This window comes from Callithrix jacchus, chromosome Y (genome assembly GCF_049354715.1).
Source record: "Callithrix jacchus isolate 240 chromosome Y, calJac240_pri, whole genome shotgun sequence".
In the NCBI taxonomy this organism is placed as follows: Eukaryota; Metazoa; Chordata; class Mammalia; order Primates; family Cebidae; genus Callithrix; species Callithrix jacchus.
Window position 1 is genome coordinate 250,724 of NC_133525.1, and position 12,146 is coordinate 262,869.

The window sequence follows — 12,146 nt, forward strand, 5'->3', positions numbered from 1 at the left end:
GTCCTAATCGTCTCCCCGTCTCACCCTCCTCTGACCCCCAACTGGCCCCAATGTGTGTTGTTCCCTCCCTGTGTCCATGTGTTCTCACTGTTCGACTCCCAATTATGAGTGAGAAAGTGTGGTGCTTGGTTTTCTGCTCCTGTTTTGAACTAGACAGAATTTCTTAATATCTTAAATTGCTCAGTGAAATAGAAAATATCAAAGATTCTACCCAACAGGTGGGTAAGAATGAGTCCACGTAGCAACTTTGATAAAGTGAAGGGAAATAACAAACCATTTCTGATTGCTCCCTGCCACAGCCAGTGCATTCAACCTTTTTACTGTCCTTTTATTATTTTTTCATTGTTCTTACAGTCATTATTATTTTTCCCCAAATGAAAAAATAAAAGTGGTGGGATTGATAGTGAGGAAACAAAGACTGAGAGCTGCCCCTACACCTCAGTTTAACTTTTGAGAAATACAGTCAACATGATGATTTTCACACAGGGCTAGTAGGCCTTCTGCATCTGTTATAATTCCTGTTACGTTGTGGACAGAAAATAAATTTTTCTCTCCATGGGAACCTGTTAGTGATACTTGAGAACAATGTCAACTGTAGACCAAAACCGAATACAAGTGGAAATATTGTTTCTTTTTTTTTTTTGCAGTATTCCTTTTTTAAGACCTGAGATAGAAGGATAAAAAAGGAAAGAACTATTGACATGTGCAACAACATGGCTGAATATCAAAAACATTTTCTTGACTAAAAGAAACCTTACATATGGAGTGATCACTATATAATTCTATTTCTATCAAACTTTAAAATCTGTGCTGAAAGAATATTTAAAAGTATATTTGGGTTCGGGACCGACTAAGAGGAGGCAAAACTGAGCTTTTTAGTCTCTGCTGTAATCCAAAACCCATGCTATAAACTTTGTACACAGTATCTCATTTAATCCTTAAAATCACCCTAACAGGTAGTTACTGTCACTTCCCCTGCTTCAAACAGAACATAAAGCTCAGAGAATCCAGGTACTGTGTTTTTTCTGTTTTTTTTTTTGTTTGTTTGTTTGTTTTTGAGACGGAGTTTCGCTCATGCCACCCAGGCTGAAGTGCAATGGCGTGATCTCGGCTCACTGCAAGCTCCGCCTTCTGGGTTCAGGCAATTCTCGTGCCTCAGCCTCCCAAGTAGCTGGGACTACAGGAACGCACCACCATGCCCAGCTAATTTTTTGTATCTTTAGTAGAGATGGGGTTTCACCATGTTGACCAGGATGGTCTCGATCTCTTGACCTCGTGATCCACCCGCCTCGGCCTCTCGAAGTGCTGGGATTACAGGCGTGAGCCACCATACCTGGCCCGGTACTGTGTTTTACACCTACTTAGAAGTCACCAATTCCTAATGTTCTATAAAATGTTCTAAATAAAAATGAATAAAGTAGGCAAAAAAGACCATGTAAATAGCATTTCTACAAATAACTCCTGAGACAATTTTCACATCGATGTCCAAAGACATTTACAAGAACGTTTTCCACAACACTGTTTAAAATAATAGAAAACTACAAGCAACCTAAATGTCCATGGAAGAGTTAGATTCTTTCTCTTATTTCCGTATAATGCAATACTGTGCTGATGTAGAGATATCATATTCATTTTTAAAAATTACATTCACCTTCTTCTCATGGATCCAAGGAGATATGTTAGAGAATATCTATTGCATTTGGACATAAACATAAATACAAAGGAAATAGTAGGGGCTCTCTACAAGTGGTTATATATTGGAAGAGGAAGAAGAGAAAAATAAAAGGGATCATGAACTTTGTATATGCTTTGGTAGTGTCTGGTTTTGTATATAACTTGAATTTTTTCATAAATATATTTTACAGTCTGCATAATTACCAAGTAAGAAGACAAGTAAGTCACTTTAGTAAAAGTTCTTCCAATTACTGCAACTGATTTCTACAGCCAGAATGTTCCCAGAACCTGAAAAGAGGAAGCACTATAAATGGAAGGCAGAAATACTGACACTAGAGGGCCAGAGCTGGAGAGGGTGGATCTAATGCAGCAAATCCATCAGCAGTTCTCATCGCCATCTTTGAGAAACCTCACAATTTTCCGTGCGTAATAAATGAGTTAAATTGAAAACAAATCCATGACAGTGGTGCATGAGAAAGGTTACATGTGTCCCGAATAATAAAGTCTGCGCACAATATAAATTAAAACATACCATTTTACGTTCATAAGATTGACAAACAAAAAGTAAAAGCCTAGGAATATCAAGTGAAGCCAAACACAAAACAAGTTTCCTCACATTTCCTGTGGGAATACCAACTGTTACAACTACTTTAAACAATTGGAAATTCATAGTAAAAATGAAGACAAGCCTCCCCTCCAATTTACCAATCCCTCTTCTGGGAACACAGTAAGAGAGATTCTTCCCAAGAAACCTGTAAACAAATGTATATGGCACTATGCATGTAATTGTACATCGTGGTATTTCCATATGGTAAAGTATTATTCGGCAGGGAAAGTAAGTAGACCAGAGGTAGACATTTCAATATCAATAAGTTTTAGAAAAATAAAATTGAGTATAGGAAGCTGCAACTATATCTGTAATGCTTTGTTTTGCCAGGAAAATAAAGGGACACGTGGGGAGGGCAAAGGACAACAAAAACTAAACAATCTGAAACACATGCAGAAAAGTACCCATATTTTAAAATTTTCCATTGCTGCTTATATTAGTTTCTGTCTTTTCTATACGCTTGAAGTACTTGATAATCAAGAAAATATAAAAGGCATAGGAAAAAGTATTCTGAGAAAATACATCGAAAGGTTTATGGTTATTAGATTTGGTAAGATTTTAAATGACTTTAATTTTCTTTGTTATATCTCTCTATATGTCCTAGTCATACCATATTAAATGTGTGTTTCATTTATGACAATAAAAATGTATTGTTTAAAAACTCATATATATGCAGTTTTATCTGACATATGATGAAACTCTACGAAACATAGATTCAGCAAAAATGCTGAGAACAAGAACAAAAATAATGATATTAAGAGTTGTTGACTTTTGGATGGAGCTATGAGTGACTTTACATTTATCTCTAAACTCGATTTTTCTATAGTGGGCAAATAAAATATTTGTGAAAGCTAGATTAAGTAGAAAGCTATAGGTTTTAAATGAAAAGGAATTCAAATAATTTTCCAGCATGATAAAATGTTCATATTCCTAAATATGAACTACTTTACAAAAGCACCAGTGATTTTAAAGAAACATTAGATGATTTTTAAAGGAAGTCAGTTATGATACTGCAGTTTATAGTGATACTGAGTGTTTGCTAGCTCCACTAATCAGGATATTAAATCAATAGTATATAATATGCCATAAAGAAATTATATGAGCAGAGGTTACTGCAAAAGGAGAACACAATGATTTTAAGTGGGCTGGTGACCTGAATTTCTTCCAGTGAGGGGAAACAACAGAGTCATTTGATCAATGAAGTGCCTTTTATAAATCTTCAGGAAATCTCCTATGAAGGCTTTAAGAAGATGGATTTCTTATTACTTCTGATGTATGTTCCCATGAAATTTTTACCATTGCCACCATGGGCCTGCCCAGCCTAAGAGATGGAAACTGTGAGTCCAGCCCACTGACGCCCACCATCAGTAAGAAGATTGCACACTGAGGAGGCCATGACCAGGCTGCTGACTGAAATCTATACTGTAAAAGGATGATGCTGCTCCAGCAATCCTGAAACCCTGCCCTAGGATCAATGAAAAGTGGTGTCAACCTTAGAATTTCAATATGCCTAGGCAGATAGTTATCTTTAAATATAAGAACAGTATCATTTTCTGGAGAAACCAAAAGAATCCAGAAAAATTTTACAGTAGTCTACTCTGCCCTTCCTCCCCGTTCCGTCTTGTTAGTAACAGCCAAATCCAGGCACAAAGATGTCCTAACTTCTACACCTGAGGTTGCCCACAACGTGTGCTAGGTGACGCATCTTATAGAGCACATATGCAAACAATTATGGGATCTGAAAAACAATAACTCAGGCAGAAACATTAGGAATTGGTGCCCCTAAGTGAACCAGTGGGAAAAAAGGAGGCTTAGAGAGTTTAAACAACTTTCCCCAGTAGCTGACAAGTTACGGTGGCCTTAGACAAGCTGACAAGAGTGGTAGCAAAAAGGCTTCAAGGATTACAAATTGTTCTACTATAAGGTTTTTAAAAGGTTTCAAAGGCAAAGAAGAGCAAATGAAGCCATGAATTTTACAATCTACATATTTTTAGCCCTTTCTCTTTTTTGCTTTTCTTGGGTAAACTAATTAGACCCTGCAAACACATTCCCACCCACAATGTTGTCTCCATTGCTTTAGGGCCTCACCTCTGAGCAGCCAGAGGAAATGCAGCTGACCCCTTATCTAGTTAACAACCTTTTATACTCTGCCCTTTCGCTTTGCTTTCTCCATGCCAACATAAGACATACAAAGATTCTTCTGCCTCCAAGATGCTGCAGCTTTCTTCTCAGCTAGTTACCCCCAGCTAAAAATAACTGTTCCACATACTCAAGCAACCAAGTGCCCCTTTTGCCAATGACATGGTTTTAAAAAATATGTTCAATGAGAGGCTCTTTGAAAATTATTCACTTTTTTCTGAGTTGCAAAGGAAAACGAAAGGCAAATTATGGCTCTATAAGCAACTGTTTGCACAGATCCCATTAATTCGCCATCCACAGGGCTATTGACAACTAGCTCTTTTCTCTTGTCATTTCGCTTACCAGGCAGAAATGATTACAAACTTAATTTCTTTGGGGGGTTATTTAGGTTAGAGAGGGCTCCTTGATAATGCAGAAGTCATAACGGCCACCAGAGACAGGAGAACAATAGCTCCCAGTGCTTCCACAATGGAGAGAGAGATAACTGAATGTCATATTCGGAAGAAATTCAAACCATCATTGATTTTTTCAGATGAAAAAACTGAGGCTCAAAGAGGTTAGGGGGTTAACCAAAGTCAGTCAGTGTTTTAGTTTGCAGCAAAGCTGAAAGCAGGTGCTAAGCATTGCAACACCTGGTGTCTTCCTTCCTCCCCTCCATCCTGCTGCTAGTAGTGTCAGTGGCAAATACAAGCCAGTTCAAGGAAAGGTGGCCTCAGCGAGGAGTACTAAGGACCAAGCACCACTGCATCTTGCCATTTACAACAAATTCCTTAATTACAAGGCTTCATTTATTCACAGAAGCTGCCTCTTTTGTACATAGCCAAACACACACACACACAGTGTGACAGAGATAATTTATCATTATCTGAACGCACTCATGGTGGTCAATTTCAGCCAGAGTGAAGAACAGAGAAAGTCAGGGTCAAGGGCACTATAGAAATAGCTGTTCCTGCTTCACTTTTCAGCCCTCCTTCCCCTCCCATCAGTCCACTTTCATTACTTTTCTCTTTGATGCAAAATCTGAAAATCTTGGTCAGGCAGCTCTGCTTATCAGTGGGTTCTTAATAACCCACTTTTATCAAACTTCATCTGATGGACCCAAAATATATTTGATCTTACCAAAAAGTACCCTTATCAGTCCTAAAATGACACTGTCCCAAAGTGAATAGTGTTAGCAGCCAACTCTCTAGAACCAGAAAGAAGTATGTTTAAATCCTCAATCCATCACTTTCTAGCCATGCTGTCATATCCAACTCATTCTTCTTAAACAATATCTCACTAAGCACACTAGACGGTAGAAATGCACACAGATAGGGCCTTACCTTTTCTGGCTTTATTCCTGCGAGGCAGCAGTGGACACTAACGTATCTGTCACTCCAGTTAATGTAAAGGTTTAACTGGTACAAGTGCTGTGCAGGCAGGTCTCTGGAACAATGAGAGCACCCAGGAGAAGGCTTTGCTTTAGTTACAAAGGTCAGGAAAGGTTTCCCCTAGGGAGGGACCGAGATCAGAAGCATGAGTGGGCAGTAAGTGGGCAAAGTAAGGACGATCTGGCATTTTTGGCAAATATGTGGTGCAGGGAAACCTGGACCTTGGCCAGTACAAGATGCTGAGTCTTTGCAGTGCAGAGCAGAGAGGAGGGGCACGCCATGAGGACAGAGAAATGGAAAGAAGACTGTGGCCATGGTGAGGAGGTTTGTCCTCATTCTAAGAAGGACTGGGAGGTATGGGGCATGGTCTGACTTACGTGGAGGACAGACTGGAGACAACATGGACACAGACACACAGGTGGAAGGCCAGGAGGTAATCCACAGAAGGGCTGCAATGAGAATTTTAATGGAAAGAAAAAACAGAAGCTAAGGGATATTTAAGAACTAAAATCAGCAGGCCTGAATGGTAAGTTGGATATGAGAAGTGAGAGAGAAAGGGATAAACCAGAGCTCACTCATAGGACTTTGGCTTGTGTGACTGGATAGGTGGTGGCACCATTTTCTAAAAACCAGAATGGAAGAAGGAGCAGACTAGTGACTTCAACCTCATAGCCTCAGTTTTCTCATCTGTAAATGGGAATAGTCCTACATATATCACAATGTTTTTGAAAGCATTAGAAAATATTCCTAGAAAATGAAGCCTTCATACAAAGCGGTGTATGTTTCTCCCCCAAATAAATGGGACCTATTCTTATAGGCTTCTTTTTCTTGATCTGATTGGAAACTCAGGATCTCAGATATTCATTTCTTTTCATCCTCTTCTCTGATGGCTCTACCAAATTGCTAGTTTACTGATCTCATCACCCTAAACAACGTATAGTACTCCATACTAGTCAAATAGGCAAGTTGGCAATTGCTCTTCTGAACAAATTATTGTAAATGTCACTGCTACAGTGAAGCTCATAGTGGCTCACTTGGCTGTTCAAGGGAAAAATTCTTGCAAATGCAGCTCTTATTATTTGCCAAATGATCATGTACAAATGCATTTATTTTACCAAGAGCGTAGTGTTGGGTCATTTAAGGAGAATGGGAAAACACCACTCACAATTGAAGAGGCAAAATAGCATACATACAGCACTCCAGAGCTTGCAAACCCCTTCATATACACTATACCAATGGTACCTCACACTGACTGCGGAGAGGCTGAGATGACGAGAAAGGGCAGGTATATTTATGATTATTTTTACAAGTAAGGTTAACTTAGACAAAGTAACTCTCTCCAGGTCACAACTCAAGGAAGTAATACATTTCTGTGATGAAAATACAAGTCTTGGGGCTTCTGATTTTATCATGTGTCTATCAAAATCCCCCACCTGCCAACGTTAAGCCATACAATGTAGAACATAAAAACCATACAGCCTCTGAAACAGAGGAGAGGGGCGAGATCAAAACTCATTTGAACTTACATAATTATATTTTATCAATTCATTATTAGTCCACTATGATCATTGTGGTCGTCATTAATAGACAAGATGTGTTGAGCAACTACTACCTGCTAGACCAAATAGGAAGGACTTCATCTGTGCTGTTTCACTGAACCTTTACTTTCAACAAAGGTGCTCTTAAAAATCAGAATGATGAAAGTACAGATGAGAAAATGGAAGCCGAGAAGGCTTGAGTTGCCTAAACCTGCTCCTAAATCCCAGCCTTTTTCCAAGGCCACTCTACTAGACTTGCTTCTGTGGGATCTATTGTATTCATAGTCAAATACCAATAAGGCCAAGACAATGAGTACTTTTGAGTTCTTCTGGGTTTTGGGGAAAATTTAAACAATGTCTCCCAATCTCCTGAATGCATTGAAAGTATTCCGCCGATTCGATAAGCGAACAGGCATGAATGCTTATCTGAGATGATACCACTCTAGTTTCACTCTAACAGTACATTTTGTCTAGAATATTTCTATCTCAAATGCTGATCCTCATTCTGTTACTTACTGGCTGTATATCGTTGGACAAGTGGCTTAGCAGCTCAGACACTCAATTTAGTAGTCTGCGAAGTAGGGTTGACGATAGTTCCAATAGTATAATAAAAGTGGAACCATCTGCAGAAAGCACTTGACATGGTTTCTAGAACATGGTTAGTAAGCCACACATATTAACTATGATTATTTTTTATCTTGATGATCCTTGTGACCACAGAACAGAGGTTAGCTACATTCTACAGAGAGGAAACTGGTTCTAAGATATAAAGTGTTTTGTGTAAATTCACCCAGCTTGATAGAATTAAGATAAGGAAGCACGTCTCCTAAATGTGACAGAGAAAATTTTTGTTACTAAAACCTCCAGCAACTCTCTGAGGAGGTGGGTCTTGGTAGCTGAAGAATTCTGAAAGTAGAAGTGGACAGAAGCTAAAATGCTCATCGGGAAAAGATAAGAAATCAAGAAACCTGAAAATGATTCAATAGTGAGCAAAGAGAAAAACAGGGGAGAGGGAGAATATGTTCAAAGGGATTTGAGAAATTTGCTCCCACACACAATGTAAATTACTATGAAAATACTGTGTTAGAAAAAATATACAAGGCCCTTTTCTACACTATTTTAAAGTATATACACCGTCTCAATATTGGCTGTCTTGTAAAATACAAAAATTCTATTTTTATGCAGTTGCAGAAACTATAAATACTCTAATTTAACCATAAAAAATTTACTCTGAAGACACTCTGATAGAAAAAATATACAATGCAATTTTCTACTATGTTTTAAAGTATATGCACCGACTCAATATTCTCTATCTTGTAAAATATGGAAATTCTAATTTTATGCGGTTACAGAATATATACATACTCATTTTAACACAAATGTTAAACACAAAATTACTAAAAATATAAATATTCTCTTTTTACCCCAACGTTAAAAACAAAATTGTTCTGAATATACTCTGTTAGAAAAAATATACAATGCCCTTTTCTACACTGTTTTGGAGTATATACACCATATCAATAAGCTCTCCCATGTAAAATATTTAAATCCTCAATTTACGCGGTTACAAAAAATATAAATATTTTCTATGTACACCACCGTTAAAAGCAAAATTGCATATAATATAGTGTGTAAGAGGAAATATACAGTTCCCTTTTTTACTCTTTCTTGGAGTATATCCATCAAATAAATAGGCTCTCTCATGTAAAATACCGAAATTTTAAATTTAGGCAAATATAAAAAATTCTAAATATTATCTAGGCACCCCAATCTTAAAAGCAAATTGCACTGAATATCATCTGTCAGAAAAAACATACAATGCCCTTTTCTACTCTGTTTGGAGTATATACACCAACTCAATATGTTCTCTCATGTAAAATACCGAAATTCTAATTTTACGCGAATCGAAAAAAATCTAAATATAATCTAGGCACCCCAATGTTAAAAGCAAAATTGCTGTGAATATAAACTCTCAGAAAAGACATACAATGCTCTTTTCTACTCTGTTTTAAAGTATATACACCAACTCAATATGCTCTCTCATGTAAAATACCAAAATTCTAAATTTACGCAAATCGAAAACAATCTAAATATTATCTAGGCACCTCAATGTTAAAAGCAAAATTGCTCTGAATATAATCTGTCAGAAAAAATATACAATGCCCTATTCTACTCTGTTTTCGAGTATATAAACCAACTCAATATGCTCTCTCATGTAAAATACTGAAATTTTAATTATATGCGAATCGAAAAAAATCTAAATATTACCTAGGCACCCCAATGTTAAAAGCAAAATTGCTCTGAATATAATATTTCAGAGAAAATATACAATGCCTCTTTCTACACTCTTTTGAAGAATATACACCAAATCAATATGCTCTCTCGTGGAAAATACCGAAATATAAAATTTACGCGAATTGAAAAAAATCTAAATATTATCTAGGCACCCCAATGTAATAATCCAAATTTCTCTGAATACAATCACTCAGCAAAAATATACAACGCCATGTTCTACTCTCTTTCGGAGTATATACACCAACTCAATATGCTCGCTCATGTAAAATACCGAAATTTTAATTTTACGTGAATCGAAAAAATCAAAATATAATCTAGGCACCACAATGTAAAAACTAAATTTCTCTGAATATAATCTGTGAGAAAAAATATACAATGCCCTATTTTACTCTGTTTTGGAGTATATACACCAACTCAATATGCTCTCTGATGTAAAATACCGAAATTCTAAATTTACGCGAATCGAAAAAAATCTAAATATTATCTAGAAACCCCAATGTTAAGAGCAAAATTGGTCTGAATATAATCTGTCAGAAAAAATATACAATGTCGTTTTCTACTCTGTTTTGGAGTATATACACCAACACCATATGCTCTCTCATGTAAAATACCGAAATTCTAATTTTACCAGAATCAAAAAAATCTAAATATTATCTAGGCACCCCAATGTTAAAAGCAAAATTTCTCTGAATATAAACTGTCAGAAAAAATATACAATGCCGGATTCTACTCTGTTTTTGAGTATATACACCAACTCTACCTGCTCTCTAATGTAAAATACAGAAATTCTATATTTAAGCGAATCGAAAAAAATCTAAATATTATCTAGGCACCCCAATGTTTAAAACAAAATTGCTCTGAATATAATCTGTCAGAAAAAATATACAATGCTTTTTTCTACTCTGTTTTGGAGTATATACACCAACTCCATATGCACTCTCATGCAAAATACAGAAATTCTATATTTAAGCGATTCGAAAATATCTAAATATTATCTAGACACCTCAATGTTTAAAACAAAATTGCTCTGAATATAATTTGTCAGAAAAAATATACAATGCCCTTTTCTACGCTGTTTTGGAGTATATACAGCAACTCAATATGCTCTCTCATGTAAAATACCGAAATTCTAATTTTACACGAATCGAAAAAAATCTAAATAATATCTAGGCGCCCCAATGATAAAAGAAAATTGCGCTGAATATAGTCTGTTAGAAATAATATGCAATGCCTTATTCTACTATGTTTTGGAGTATATACACCAAATCAGTATGCTCTCTCGTGTAAAATACAGAAATTCTAATTTTACCCGAATCGACATAATCTAAATATTATCTATGCACCCCAATGTTAAAAACACAATTGCTCTGAGTATAAACTGTCAGAAAAAATATACAATGCCCTATTCTACTCTGTTTTGGAGTATATACACCAACTCAATATGCTCTCTCATGTAAAATACAGAAATTTTATCGTTAAGCAAATCGAAAATATCTAAATATTATCTAGGCACCCAAATGTGAAAAACAAAATAGCTTTGAATATAATTTGTAAGAAAAAAATATACAATGCCCTTTTTTACTCTGTTTTGGAGTATATACACCAACTCCATATGCTCTCTCATGTAAAATACAGAAATTCCATATTTAAGCGATTCAAAGAAAATATAAGTATAATCTAGGCACCCCAATGTTAAAAACAAAATTGCTCTGAATATAATCTGTCAGTAAAAATATCCAATGCCCTATTATACTCTGTTTTGGAGTATATACACCAACTCCATATGCTGTCTCATGTAAAATACAAAAATTCAATATTTAAGCGATTCAAAGAAAATATAAGTATAATCTAGGCACCCCAATGTTAAAAACAAAATTGCTCTGAATATAATCTGTCAGAAAAAATATACAATGCCCTATTCTACTCTGTATTAACGTATATACACCAACTCCATATGCTCTCTCATGTAAATACAGAAATTCTATATTTAAGTGAATCAAAAAAATCTAAATATTATCTAGGCACCCCAATGTTAAAAGCAAAATTGTTCTGAATATAATCTGTCACATAAAATATACAATGCTCTTTTCTACTCTGTTTTGGAGTATATACACCAACTCAATATGCTCTCTCACGTAAAATACAGAAATCCGAAATTTACGTGAATCGAAAAATATCTAAATAATATCTAGGCGCCCCAAAGTTAAAAGAAAATGGCTCTGAATATAGTCTGTTAGAAAAAATATACAATGCCTTATTCTTCTCTGTTTTACAGTATATACACCAACTCAGTATGCTCTCTCATGTAAAATACCGAAATTATAATATTACCGGAATCGAAAATACCTAAATATTATCTAGGCACCCAAATGTTAAAAACAAAATTGCTCTGCATATAATCTCTCAGAAAAATTATACAATGCCCCTTTCTACACTGTTTTAAAGTATATACACCAACTCAATATGCTCTCTCATGTAAAATAGCGAAATTCAAATTTTACGTGAGTCTAAATTAATCTAAAT